Raw genomic sequence first — 14,634 nt, 5'->3', positions numbered from 1 at the left:
AAGTACTGTCAAGGATGAAGAGTAACTAGAACACTATCACATTGCTAGAAGGAATGTAAAATTGTTCAGTCATTTTGGAAAATAATTTTTCAATTTCTTATAAAATCGAATACACACTTATACATCCCAGAATCTCTACTTCTAAGTATTTACCTAAGAGAAATGAAAACATATTCCCACTACTTCTATGAATGCTTATAGTAGTAGCTTTATTTGTAATAGCCAAAAACTGGAAACAACCAAAAAGTCTATCAACTTGTGCATGGATAAACAAAATGTAATATATCCATTCAATAGAATACTAATCTGAAATTAAAAGACACAAATTATTAATACATGCAAAAACATGGCTGAATCTCAATAGCATTATGTTAAGTGAAAGAACACATAAATAAAGGGGGATATACTTACGATTTTTTGTTATATGACACTCTGTAAAGCCAAATACCATATAGACAGAAAGTAGACTTGTGGCTGCCTAGGATGGTGATGGATTACAAAGAATCATAAGGGACCTTCTTGCAGTGATAGAAATGTTCATATCTTGACTAACGTGGTGATTATATATCTATATGCTTTATCAAATTCACCAAACATTTAAAAGAGTGAATTTTACTGTATAAAATTATCCCTCAGTAAATGTGACTAAAAAGTAACATCAAACAGCAGTTTGGCCTCATGCCATGAGTGTAGACTCAGTCTGCTAGCTAGCCTGTAAGTGAAACTGTTTAGCATTTTTAGAGACAGATGAAAGTACAATAGTATTTTGGTTTGCATTTTCGTTGTTTTGCTTTATTATTTCATTAAAAACTGACCTAAAATTTGTCACAATGTTAAATTTCTTCATGAAATTGGAATTTGCTTTTGCCTAGAATAACAGGAAAATAAACTGCTTCCAGTGAGAGGTAGTAGAACAGAGTGGCTAAAGAGAAGACATGATTAAAATGAGATACCACTGCATACCTATTAGAATGGCTAAAATCAAAAATACTGACAACACCAAATGCTGATGAGAATGTGAGGCAAAAGGAACTCTCATTCATTCCTGGTGGAAATGTAAAATGGCATGGCATCTTTGGAAAGACAGTTGACCATTTTGCAAAGCTAAATATAGTCTTACTATATGATCCAGCAATGTTGCTCCTTGGTATTTAGTCAAATGAGTCTACACAAAAACCTGCACATAAACGAGTACAGCACTTTTACTCATAATTGCCCCAAACTGGGAAGCAACAAATATGTCCCTCAACTAGTGTATGGACAAAAATACCATTGTATATGCATAAAATGAAATATCATTCAGAAATTTTAAAAATAACCTATCAAGCCACAAAGGGTCATGTAGAAACTCCAAATGCATATTGCTAAGTGAAAGGAGCCAGTCTAAAAGGCTACATATTGTATAATTCCAACTATATGACATTCTGGAAAAGGCAAACTATGGTGACAGTGATGCTAGAGGTTCAGGGAGGAAATGGAACAGAAAAGGATATGAGATGGTTAATGGGACTTTTAGAACAATGAATCTATTCTGTAGGACACTATAATAGTTGATACATGACATTATGAATTTATAAAAACCCATAGTACTGTGCAACAGAGTGAACTCTAATGTCAACTATGGTTTTTAATTAATAATGATTTTCAACACAGGCATACCTTGTTTTATTGTGCTTCATAGATATTGCATTTTTCAAAAATTGAAGGTTTGTGGCAACTCTGCATCAAGCAGGTCCCGCAGAACCATTTTTTAAAAGGCATGTGGTCACTTTTGTCTCTGTGTCACATTATGGTATGTCTCACAATATCTCAAACTTTTTGTTATTATTATATTTTTATAGTGATCAGTGATTTTTGATGTTCTTATTGTAATTATTTGGGGGCACCACAAACACACTTATATAAAACAGTAAACAATGCATCAGTGTGTGTGTTCTGACTGCTCCACCAACTGGCCATTCTCTCATCTCTCTCCCTCTTCTCAGAATTCTTTCCCTAATCCCTAAGATACAATAATCAAATTAGAGCAGTTACTAACCCTATAATAGCCTCAAATGTTCAAGTTAAAGGAAGAATCACAAATATCACTTTAAATCAAAAGCTAGAAATGATTGAGCTTAGTAAGGAAAGCTTACTCTCAAATCTGAGATACACTGGAAGCTAGGCCTCTGTGCCAGTTAAGCAAATACTGAGTGCAAAGGAATACTTCTAGAAGGAAATTAAAAATGCTAATCCAGTGAACACATGAATGATTAGAAAAAAAAAAAGATCAGTGAGGGTGACAAAACATGAGAGACACCTAACTCTGGGAAATGAACAAGGAGTGGTGGGAGGGGAGGTAGGCGGGGGTTGGGGTGACTGGGTGATGGGCACTGAGTGGGGCACTTGGCAGGATGAGCACTGGGTGTTATGCTATATGTTGGCAAATTGAACTCCAACAAAAAATTAGAAAATTAAAAAATATATAAAAGTAAAAATAATAAAAAATTTAAAAATTTTTAAAAATTTTAAAAATAAAAAAAGATCAAGGAGAGGTGGAGTTAAGATGGCAGAGGAATTGGGGCACCGTAAGTTTGTCTTGTCCCATGAATATATCTAGATAGTTATCAAATCATTCTGAACACTTGAGAAATCAATTGGAAATGTGAGAAAAGAAATGCTTCGCGTCTACAAATAGAAAAGTGACCACCTTTTGGAAGGTAGGAATCTGAGGCTTGGCAGAGGGGAGGGAGCATTCTTAAAGAAGCTACTGCAGTGTTATAAACAGAGGAGTGCAAAATTGGAATTTTTAGAAGTCTGTTACAGAGGGGGGGAAACCCTGGCTTTTAAAGGTGATCAGGTGGTAAAGAGAGGCAGAATCCGAGGGAGGGGCAAGACGGCGGCAGAGCAGGGTCTCCAGGTCACCTGTCCTCAACAAATTACCTAGAAAACCATCCAATCATCCTGAAAATCTACGAATTCGGCCTGAGATTTAAAGAGAGACCAGCTGGAATGCTCCAGTGAGAAGAGTTCGCGCTTCTATCACGGTAGGAAGACGGGAAAAAAGAAATAAAGGAACAAAAGGCCTCCAAGGGGGAGGGGCCCCGCTAGGAGCCGAGCTGAGGCCGGGGCGAGTGTCCCCAGGACAGGAGAGCCCCGTCCCGGAGGGGCAGGAGCTGCACCAACCTTCCCGGGGAAAAGGCCTCCCGGGGACTTGGAGCAGGATCCCCAGAAAGGCGGGGACGCCCTCGGGCTCCCTGGGACAGTAACAGAGGAACCGCGCCCCGGAGATGCGCCGAGCTCCCTAAGGGCTGCAGCGCTCGGCGGGACCCGGAGCAGCTCGGAGGGGCTCGGGCGGCGGCTCCGCGGAGGGGGCTGCGGGGCTCCGGGAGCAGCTCAGCGGCGGCGGCTCGGGGGGAGGAAGAAGCTCCGCGCGGAGGGGGCGGCGCGGCTCCGGGAACAGCTCGGAGGGGCTCGGGCGGTGGCTCCGCGGAGGGGGCTGCGGGGCGGGAGCGCGAATCCAACAGCGCAGGCCCCGGAGCACAGGGCGCCGGGACACAGCCCAGGATCCGGCCTCCCCCCGGGACAGGCAGAGGCCGGGAGGGTCCAGGACAGCAAAGACGCTCCTGCCTGGAACTGAGCAGATCAGCGGCCCCGCCCGGGAGCCCCCAGGCCCTGCAGACGGAGAGCCCCGGAGCTACTGCGGGAGCTGACTCCAGGGTCCCAGAGCTGCCGCCCCACTGTGGCTTCCTCCCGGGCCTCACGGGATGAACAACCCCCACTGAGCCCTGCACCAGGCAGGGGCAGAGCAGCTCCCCCAAGTGCTAACACCTGAGAATCAGCACAGCAGGCCCCTCCCCCAGAAGACCAGCGACAGGACCAGTTCCAAGGGAAGTCAAGGGACTTCAAGTATACAGAATCGGAAGATACTCCCCCGTGTTTTGTTTTGTTTTGTTTTGTTTTTTTGTTTTTTTGTTTTTTGTTTTTGTTTTGTTCTGTGCTTTTTTTTCTTTCTTTCTTGATTTCTGATTGCTTCCCCCACCCCACCCCCCCTTTTTTTTCTTTTTTTCCTTTCTTTCTTTTTCTTTGTTTTTCTTCTCTTTTTCCCCTTTTTTTTCTTCTTCCTCTTTTTTCTTTCTCTCTTTTCTTTCCTTCTCTCTCTTTTTCTCCTTTTCCCAATACAACTTGTTTTTGGCCACTCTGCACTGAGCAAAATGACTAGAAGGAAAACCTCACCTCAAAAAAAAGAATCAGAAACAGCCCTCTCTCCCACAGAGTTACAAAATATGGATTACAATTCAATGTCAGAAAGCCAATTCAGAAGCACTATTTTACAGCTACTGGTGGCTCTAGAAAAAAACCATAAAGGACTCAAGAGACTTCATGACTGCAGAATTTAGATCCAATCAGGCAGAAATTAAAAATCAATTAAATGAGATGCAATCCAAACTAGAAGTCCTAACGACGTGGGTTAACGAGGTGGAAGAACGAGTGAGTGACATAGAAGACAAGTTGATGGCAAAGAGGGAAACTGAGGAAAAAAGAGACAGGCAATTAAAAGATCATGAGGATAGATTAAGGGAAATAAATGACAGCCTGAGGAAGAAAAACCTACGTTTAATTGGGGTTCCTGAGGGCGCGGAAAGGGACAGAGGGCCAGAATATGTATTTGAACAAATCCTAGCTGAAAACTTTCCTAATCTGGGAAGGGAAACAGGCATTCAGATCCAGGAAATAGAGAGATCCCCCCCTAAAATCAACAAAAACCGTTCAACACCTCGACATTTAATAGTGAAGCTTGCAAATTCCAAAGATAAGGAGAAGATCCTTAAAGCAACAGGACAAAAAAAGTCCCTGACTTTTATGGGGAGGAATATTAGGGTAACAGCAGACCTCTCCACAGAGACCTGGCAGGCCAGAAAGGGCTGGCAGGATATATTCAGGGTCCTAAATGAAAAGAACATGCAACCAAGAATACTTTATCCAGCAAGGCTTTCATTCAAAATGGAAGGAGAGATAAAGAGCTTCCAAGACAGGCAGGAACTGAAAGAATATGTAACCTCCAAACCAGCTCTGCAAGAAATTTTAAGGGGGACTCTTAAAATTCCCCTTTAAGAAGAAGTTCAGTGGAACAATCCACAAATACAAGGACTGAATAGATATGATGACACTAAACTCATATCTATCAATAGTAACTCTGAACGTGAACGGGCTTAATGACCCCATCAAAAGGCGCAGGGTTTCAGACTGGATAAAAAAGCAGGACCCATCTATTTGCTGTCTACAAGAGACTCATTTTAGACAGAAGGACACCTACAACCTGAAAATAAAAGGTTGGAGAACCATTTACCATTCAAATGGTCCTCAAAAGAAAGCAGGGGTTGCCATCCTTATATCAGATAAATTAAAATTTACCCCGAAGACTATAGTGAGAGATGAAGAGGGACACTATCTCATACTCAAAGGATCTATCCAACAAGAGGACTTAACAATCCTCAATATATATGCCCCGAATGTGGGAGCTGCCAAATATTTAAACCAATTAATAACCAAACTGAAGAAATACGTTGATAATAATACACTTATACTTGGTGACTTCAATCTAGCTCTCTCTACACTAGATAGGTCTTCTAAGCACAACATATCCAAAGAAACGAGAGCTTTAAATGATACACTGGACCAGATGGATTTCACAGATATCTACAGAACTTTACATCCAAACTCAACTGAATACACATTCTTCTCAAGTGCACATGGAACTTTCTCCAGAATAGACCACATACTGGGTCACAAATCGGGTCTGAACCGATACCAAAAGATCGGGATAGTCCCCTGTATATTCTCAGACCATAATGCCTTGAAATTAGAACATAATCACAACAAGAAGTTTGGAAGGACCACAAACACATGGAGGTTAAGGACCATCCTGCTTAAAGATGAAAAGGTCAACCAGGAAATTAAGGAAGAATTAAAAAGATTCATGGAAACTAATGAGAATGAAGATACAACTGTTCAAAATCTTTGGATGCAGCAAAAGCAGTCCTGAGGGGGAAATACATCGCAATACAAGCATCCATTCAAAAACTGGAAAGATCTCAAATTCAAAAGCTCACCTTACACATAAAGGAACTAGAGAAAAAGCAACAAATAGACCCCACCCCCAGCAGAAGAAGACAGTTAATTAAAATTCGAGCAGAACTCAATGATATCGAGACCAAAAGAACTGTGGAACAGATCAACAGAACCAGGAGTTGGTTCTTTGAAAGAATTAATAAGATAGATAAACCATTAGCCAACCTTATTAAAAAGAAGAGAGAGAAGACTCAAATTAATAAAATCATGAATGAGAAAGGAGAGATCACTACCAACACCAAGGATATACAAACGATTTTAAAAACATATTATGAACAGCTCTACGCCAATAAATTCGGCAATCTAGAAGAAATGGACGCATTCCTGGAAATCGGCAAACTACCAAAACTGGAGCAGGAAGAAATAGAAAACCTGAACAGGCCAATAACCAGGGAGGAAATTGAAGCAGTCATCAAAAACCTCCCGAGACACAAGAGTCCAGGGCCAGATGGCTTCCCAGGGGAATTCTATCAAACGTTTAAAGAAGAAATCATACCTATTCTACTAAAGCTGTTTGGAAAGATAGAAAGAGATGGAGTACTTCCAAATTTGTTCTATGAGGCCAGCATCACCTTAATTCCAAAACCAGACAAAGACCCCACCAAAAAGGAGAATTACAGACCAATATCCCTGATGAACATGGATGCAAAAATTCTCAACAAGATACTAGCCAATAGGATCCAACAACACATTAAGAAAATTATTCACCATGACCAAGTAGGATTTATCCCCGGGACGCAAGGCTGGTTCAACACTCGTAAAACCATCAGTGTGATTCATCATATCAGCAAGAGAAAAACCAAGAACCATATGATACTCTCATTAGATGCAGAGAAAGCATTTGACAAAATACAGCATCCATTCCTGATCAAAACCCTTTAGAGTGTTGGGATAGAGGGAACTTTCCTCGACATCTTAAAAGCCATTTACGAAAAGCCCACAGCAAATATCATTCTCAATGGGGAAGCACTGGGAGCCTTTCCCCTAAGATCAGGAACAAGACAGGGATGTCCACTCTCACCACTGCTGTTCAACATAGTTCTGGAAGTCCTCGCCTTAGCAATCAGACAACAAAAAGACATTAAAGGCATTCAAATTGGCAAAGAAGAAGTCAAACTCTCCCTCTTCACCGATGACATGATACTCTACATAGAAAACCCAAAAGCCTCCACCCCAAGATTGCTAGAACTCATACAGCAATTTGGTAGCGTGGCAGGATACAAAATCAATGCCCAGAAATCAATGGCATTTCTATACACTAACAATGAGATTGAAGAAAGAGAAATTAAGGAGTCAATCCCATTTACAATTGCACCCAAAATCATAAGATACCTAGGAATAAACCTAACCAAAGAGGTAAAAGATCTATACCCTAAAAACTATAGAACACTTCTGAAAGAAATTGAGGAAGACACAAAGAGATGGAAAAATATCCCATGCTCATGGATTGGCAGAATTAATATTGTAAAAATGTCAATGTTACCCAGGGCAATTTACACGTTTAATGCAATCCCTATCAAAATACCATGGACTTTCTTCAGAGAGCTAGAACAAATTATTTTAAGATTTGTGTGGAATCAGAAAAGACCCCGAATAGCCAGGGGAATTTTAAAAAAGAAAACCATAGCTGGGGGCATCACAATGCCAGATTTCAGGTTGTACTACAAAGCTGTGGTCATCAAGACAGTGTGGTACTGGCACAAAAACAGACACATAGATCAATGGAACAGAATAGAGAACCCAGAATTGGACCCTGAAATGTATGGTCATCTAATATTCGATAAAGGAGGAAAGACTATCCATTGGAAGAAAGACAGTCTCTTCAATAAATGGTGCTGGGAAAATTGGACAGCCACATGCAGAAGAATGAAACTGGACCACTCTCTTTCACCCTACACAAAGATAAACTCAAAATGGATGAGAGATCTAAATGTGAGACAAGAGTCCATCAAAATCATAGAAGAGAACACAGGCAACACCCTCTTTGAACTCGGCCACAGTAACTTCTTGCAAGATACATCCACAAAGGCAAAAGAAACAAAAGCAAAAATGAACTATTGGGACTTCATCAAGATAAGAAGCTTTTGCACAGCAAAGGATACAGTCAACAAAACCAAAAGACAACCTACAGAATGGGAGAAGATATTTGCAAATGACATATCAGATAAAGGGCTAGTTTCCAAAATCTATAAAGAACTTCTTAAACTCAACACCAAAGAAACAAACAATCCAATCATGAAATGGGCAAAAGACATGAAGAGAAATCTCAGAGGAAGACATGGACATGGCCAACATGCACATGAGAAAATGCTCTGCATCACTTGCCATCAGGGAAATACAAATCTAAAGCACAATGAGATACCACCTCACACCAGTGAGAATGGGGAAAATTAACAAGGCAGGAAACAACAAATGTTGGAGAGGATGCGGAGAAAAGGGAACCCTCTTGCACTGTTGGTGGGAATGTGAACTGGTGCAGCCACTCTGGAAAACTGTGTGGAGGTTCCTCAAAGAGTTAAAAATAGACCTGCCCTACGACCCAGCAATTGCACTGTTGGGGATCTACCCCAAAGATTCAGATGCAATGAAACGTCGGGACACCTGCACCCCGATGTTTCTATCAGCAATGGCCACAATAGCCAAACTGTGGAAGGAGCCTCGGTGTCCATCGAAAGATGAATGGATAAAGAAGATGTGGTTTATGTATACAATGGAATATTACTCAGCAATTAGAAACGACAAATACCCACCATTTGCTTCAACGTGGATGGAATTGGAGGGTATTATGCTGAGTGAAGTAAGTCAATCAGAGAAGGACAAACAGTGTATGTTCTCATTCATTTGGGGAATATGAATAATAGTGAAAGGGAATATAAAGGAAGGGAAAAGAAATGTTGGGAAATATCAGGAAGGGAGACAGAACATAAAGACTCCTAACTCGGGGAAACGAACTAGGGGTGGTGGAAGGGGAGGAGGGCGGGTGTTGGAGGGGAATGGGTGACGGGCACTGAGGTGGACACTTGACGGGATGAGCACTGGGTGTTTTTCTGTATGTTGGTAAATTGAACACCAATAAAAATTAATTTAAAAAAATAAAAAAATAAACACCAAAAAAAAAAAAAAGAGAGAGAGGCAGAATCCGAGGTGTGACAGCATTGTGTCAGGATCCTCCAGAGTCACAAGAAGAATGGGGGGTGGGGGGGGCTGAGATGAAGAAGGATACTATACCATAACAAAAGAGTCTATCCAACAAGAAGATCTAACAAGTAAATACTTATGCCCTTAACTTAAGAGCAGCCAATTATATAAACCAATTAATAACAAAGTTAAAGAAACTCATTGGCAGTAATAAAATAATAGTAGAGAACTTTAATGCCACACTCACAACAAAGGACAGATCATCTAAGCAGGAGATCAACACAGAAATAAGGACTTTAAATGACACACTGGACCAGATAGAGTTAACAGATACATTTAGAACATTTCATCCTAAAGCAGCAAAATACACATTCTTTTTTGAATGCACACAGAATATTTTCCAGAATAGATCACCTACTGGGTCACAAATCAGGTCTCAATCAGTACAAAAAGACTGAGATCACACCATACATATTTTCATACCACAATGCTATGAAACCTGAAGTCAACCACATGAAGATATTTTTAAGGGCCACAAATACATAGAGGTTAAAGAATATCCTACTAGAGAATGAATGGGCCAACTAGGAAATAAAGAAGAATTGAAAACTAAATGGAAGCCAATGAAAATGAAAACTCAACAGTTCAAAACCTTGGAGATACAGCAAATGTGTTATATAGCAATACAAGAGGGCAGTATATAGCAATGCAAGCCTCTTTCAGGAAACAAGTCTCAAATACACAACCTAACCTTACACTTCAAGGACCTAGAGAAAGAACAGCAATTAAAGCCAAAATCCAGCAGGAGGAACTCCTGAGTGGCTCAGCAGTTAAGCACCTGCCTTTCACTGAAAGTGTGATCCTGGAGTCCTGGGATCGAGTCTTGCATTGGATCCTTGCGGGGAGCTTGCTTCTCGCTCTGCCTATGTCTCTGCCTCTCTCTTTCTCTCTGTGTCTCTCATGAATAAATAAATTTTAAAAATCTAAAAAAACAAAATCCAGGATGGAAAGAGAAACAAAAAGATTAAAGCAGAAATCAATGAAATAGAAACCAAAAAATAGTAGAACAGATCAACAAAAGTAAGAGCTGGCTCTTTGAAAAAATTAATAAGATTGGTAAACCCTTGCCAAACTTATCAGAAAAAAGGACAATCATCATATGGTTTCAGTCATATGTGGAATATAAGAAATATTGAGCAAAATAGTGAAAGGGATTATAAGGGAAGGGAGGGGAACTGAGTGTGAAAAATTAGAGAGGGAGACAAACCATGAGAGACTCCTAACTCTGAGAAAAGAAACAAAGGGTTGCAGAAGGGGAGGTAGGTGGGGGGATGGGGTAATTGGGTGATGATGGGCAATGAGGAGGGCCATTGATGGGATCGGCAAATTGAATTTAAATTTTAAAAAATGTAAAAAATAACAAAAAGAAAGATCCAAATAAATAATATCATCAATGAAAGGAAAGATAATAACCAACACCACAGAAATACAAATATAATAACATATTATGAGCAACTATATGCCAATAAATTAGGCAATCTTGAAGAAATGGATAAATTCCTAGAAATATAAAAACTACCAAAACTGAAACAGGAAGAAATAGAAAACCCGAACAGACCCATAACCAGCAAGGAACTTGAAGCAATAATAAAAAATCTCCCCCCAAAACAGGAGCCCAAGGCCAGATGGCTTCCCAGGGGAATTCTACCAAACATTTAAAGAAGAATTAACACTTATTCTTCTGAAACTGTTCTAAAAATAGAAATAGGAGGAAAACTTTCAAACTCATTATATGAGGTCAGCATTACCTTGATTCCAAAACCAAATGAAGATCCCACTAAAAGGGAGAATTACAAACCCTTATCCCTGATGAACATGGATGCAAAAATTCTCAACAAGATACTAGCTAATAGGAGCCAACATTATATTAAAAGGATATTCACCACAAACAAGTGGGATTTATTCCTGGGCTGCAGGGATTGTTCAACATCTGCAAATTAATCAATATGATACACGACATTAATAAAAGAAAGAACAAGAACCATATGATCCTCTCAATAGATGCAGAAAAAGCATTTGACAAAGTGTAACATCCATTCATGATTAAAAACCCTCTGCCATGTAGGGATAGAGGGAACAATACCAAAATATCACAAATCTATATACAAAAGACCCACAGCAAATATCATTCTCAACAGGGAAAAATTGAGAGCTTTACCCCTAAGGTCAGGAATATGACAAGGATATCCACTCTCACCACCGTTGTTCAACATAGTACTGGAAGTCATGACCTCAGCAATCAGGCAACAAAAGGAAATAAAAGGCATCCAAATCATAAAGAAGTCAAACCTTCACTCTTTACAGATGACATGGATACTCTAAGTTGAAAACCCAAAATAGTCTACCCCCAAATTACTAGAACTCTACAGGAATTCAGCAAAGTTGCAGGATACAAAATAAATGCACATAAGTCAGTTGTATTTCCATGCACTAACAAGGAAGCAGAAGAAAGAGAAATTAAGGAATCAATCCTGTTTACAATTGCACCAAAAAAACATAAGCTACCTAGGAATAAAACTACAGAGAGAGGTAAAGGATCTGTACACTAAAAACTACAGAACACTTATGAAAGAAGTTGAGGAAGACACAAAGAGATTGGAAAACATTCCATGCTCATGGATTAGAAAAACAAATATTGTTAAAAATGTATGTGCTGACTAAAGCAATCTACACATTTCATACAAACTCTATCAAAATACTATGAATATTTTTCACAGTGCTGGAACAAACAATCCTATAATTTATAGGGAACCAGAAAAGACCCTGAATAGCCAGAGGAAAGTTGAAAAAGAAAACCAAAGCTGGTGGCAGCACAATTCGGGACTTCAAGCTGTATTACAAAGCTATAATCGTCAAGACAGTGTGGTATTGGCACAAAAACAGATACATAGATCAGTGGAACAGAATACAGAACCTAACGATGGACACTCAATTCTATGGTCAATTAATCTTCCACAAAGTAGGAAAGAATATCCAATGGCAAAGAGTCTCTTCAATAATGATGTTGGGAAAATTGACCGCCACATGCAGAAGAATGACACTGGATCACTTTCTAACACCATACACAAAGATAAACTCAAAATGGATAAAAGGCCTAAGTGTGAGACAGGAATCCATCAAAATCCTAGAGAAGGGGCAGCCCGGGTGGCTCAGTGGTTTAGTGCCGCCTTCAGTCCAGGGTGTGATCCTGGAGACCCGGGATCGAGTCCCACATCAGGCTCCTTGCATGGAGCCTGCTTCTCCCTCTGCCTGTGTCTCTGCCACTCTCTCTCTCTCTGTGTGTGTGTCTCTCATGAGTAAATACGTAAAAAACCTTAAAAAAAATCCTAGAGAAGAACACAGGCAGCAACCTCTTTACCTTGGCCACAGGAACTTCTTGCTAGACATGTACCTAAAGGCAAAGGAAACAAAAGCAATAATGAACTATTGGGAAGGCATTAAAATAAAAAGCTTCTGCACAGCAAAGGAAACAGTCAACAAAACTAAAGGCAACCTAGGACTGGGATAAAATATTTGCAAGTGACTTATCAGATTAAGGGCTAGTATCCAAGATCTATAAAGAATTTATCAAACTCAACACTCAAAAAAATCCAGTCAAGGAATGGGCAGAAGGCATGAGTAGACATTTCTCCAAAGAATAATACAAATGTCCAACAGACACATGTAAAAAATACTCCACATCACTTGACATCTAGGAAATACAAATCAAAACCACAGTAAATACCACCCCACACCAATCATAATAGCTAAAATTAATAAGTCATGAAACAACTAATGATGGCAAAGATGTGTAGAACTCTCTTACACTGTTGGTGGGAATGCAAGCTGGTACAGCCACTCTGGAAAACAGTATGGAGGCACCTCAAGAAGCTAAAAAGAGGGTTGGTCAGTCTTTGTATTTACCCCAAAGACACAAATGTAGTGATCAGAAGGGGGACCTACACCACAATGTTTATAGCAGCAATGTCCACAATAGCCAAACTGAAAAGACCTGAGATGTCCATCAATAGATGAATGGATAAAGAAGAAGTGGTGTATATATATATACAATGGAATATTACTCAGCCATCAGAAAGGATGAATACTGGGATGCCTGGGTGGCTTAGTGGTTGAGCATATGCCTTTGGCTCAGAGCATGATCCCAGGGTCCTGGGATCGAGTTCCACATTGGGGTCCCCACAGGCAGCCTACTTCTCTCTTTGCCTATGTCTCTGCCTGTCTCTCTGTGTCTCTCATGAATAAATAAATAAAATCTTAAGAAAGAAAGAAAACTTACCACTTACATCGACATGGATGGAACTGGAAGATCTTATGCTGAGCGAAATTAAGTCAATCAGAGAAAGACAATTATCATATAGTTCCACTCATTTGTGGAATATAAGAAACAGCACAGAGGATCATAGGGGAAGGTAGGGCAAACAGAATGGAAAGAAATCAGGGAGGAAGACAACCATGAGACACTCTTAACTATAGGAAACAAACTGGATTGTTAGAGGGGAGGTCGCTGGGGGAATGGGGGAATTGGGTGGTGGTCATCAAGGAAGGCATGTAACGTGATGAGCACTAGGTGTTATATGCAACTGATGAATTATTGAACTCTACATCTGAAATTAATGATGTACTATATGTTAGCTAATTGCATTTAAATTTAAAAAATAAGAGATAATGCCTATTCTCCTCAAACAATTCCAAAAAATGGGAGGGGAAGGAAAACTTCCAAATTCATTCTATGAGGCCAGCACTACCATGATAACAAAACCAAATAAAAACACCACAGAAAAAGAGAACTACAGGCCAGTATCTCTGATGATCATAGATGTAAAAACCTTTAGTAAAATACTAGCAAACAGATGCCAACAATACATTTTTAAAAATCAAGTGAGATTTATTCCTGGGACTCAAGGGTGGTTCAATATTTGCAAATTAATGAATGTGATACATCACATCAATAAGAGAAATAATAAAAATCATATAATCATTTCTGTAGCGCAGAAAAAGCAATTGACAAAGTACAACATCCACTCATGATAAAAGCCCTCAGAAAGTAGGTTTAGAGGAAATATATCTCAACACTATAAAAGCCATCCATGAAAAATCCACACCTAACATTATACTCATTGGAGAAAAACTGAGAACTTTTCCTCTGAGGTCAAGAACAAAACAAGAATGTCCACTATCACCACTGTTATTTAACATAGTCCTAACCACAGCAATTGGACAACAGAAAGAAATAAAAGGCATCAAAATCAGCAAAAAGGAAGTCAAACTATCACTATTTACAGACAACGTGATACTCTACATAGAGCAAAAAGATTCCACCAAAAA

The sequence above is a fragment of the Vulpes lagopus genome, chromosome 7, assembly GCF_018345385.1.
Source record: "Vulpes lagopus strain Blue_001 chromosome 7, ASM1834538v1, whole genome shotgun sequence".
In the NCBI taxonomy this organism is placed as follows: domain Eukaryota; kingdom Metazoa; phylum Chordata; class Mammalia; order Carnivora; family Canidae; genus Vulpes; species Vulpes lagopus.
This window is presented reverse-complemented; position numbering follows the sequence as displayed.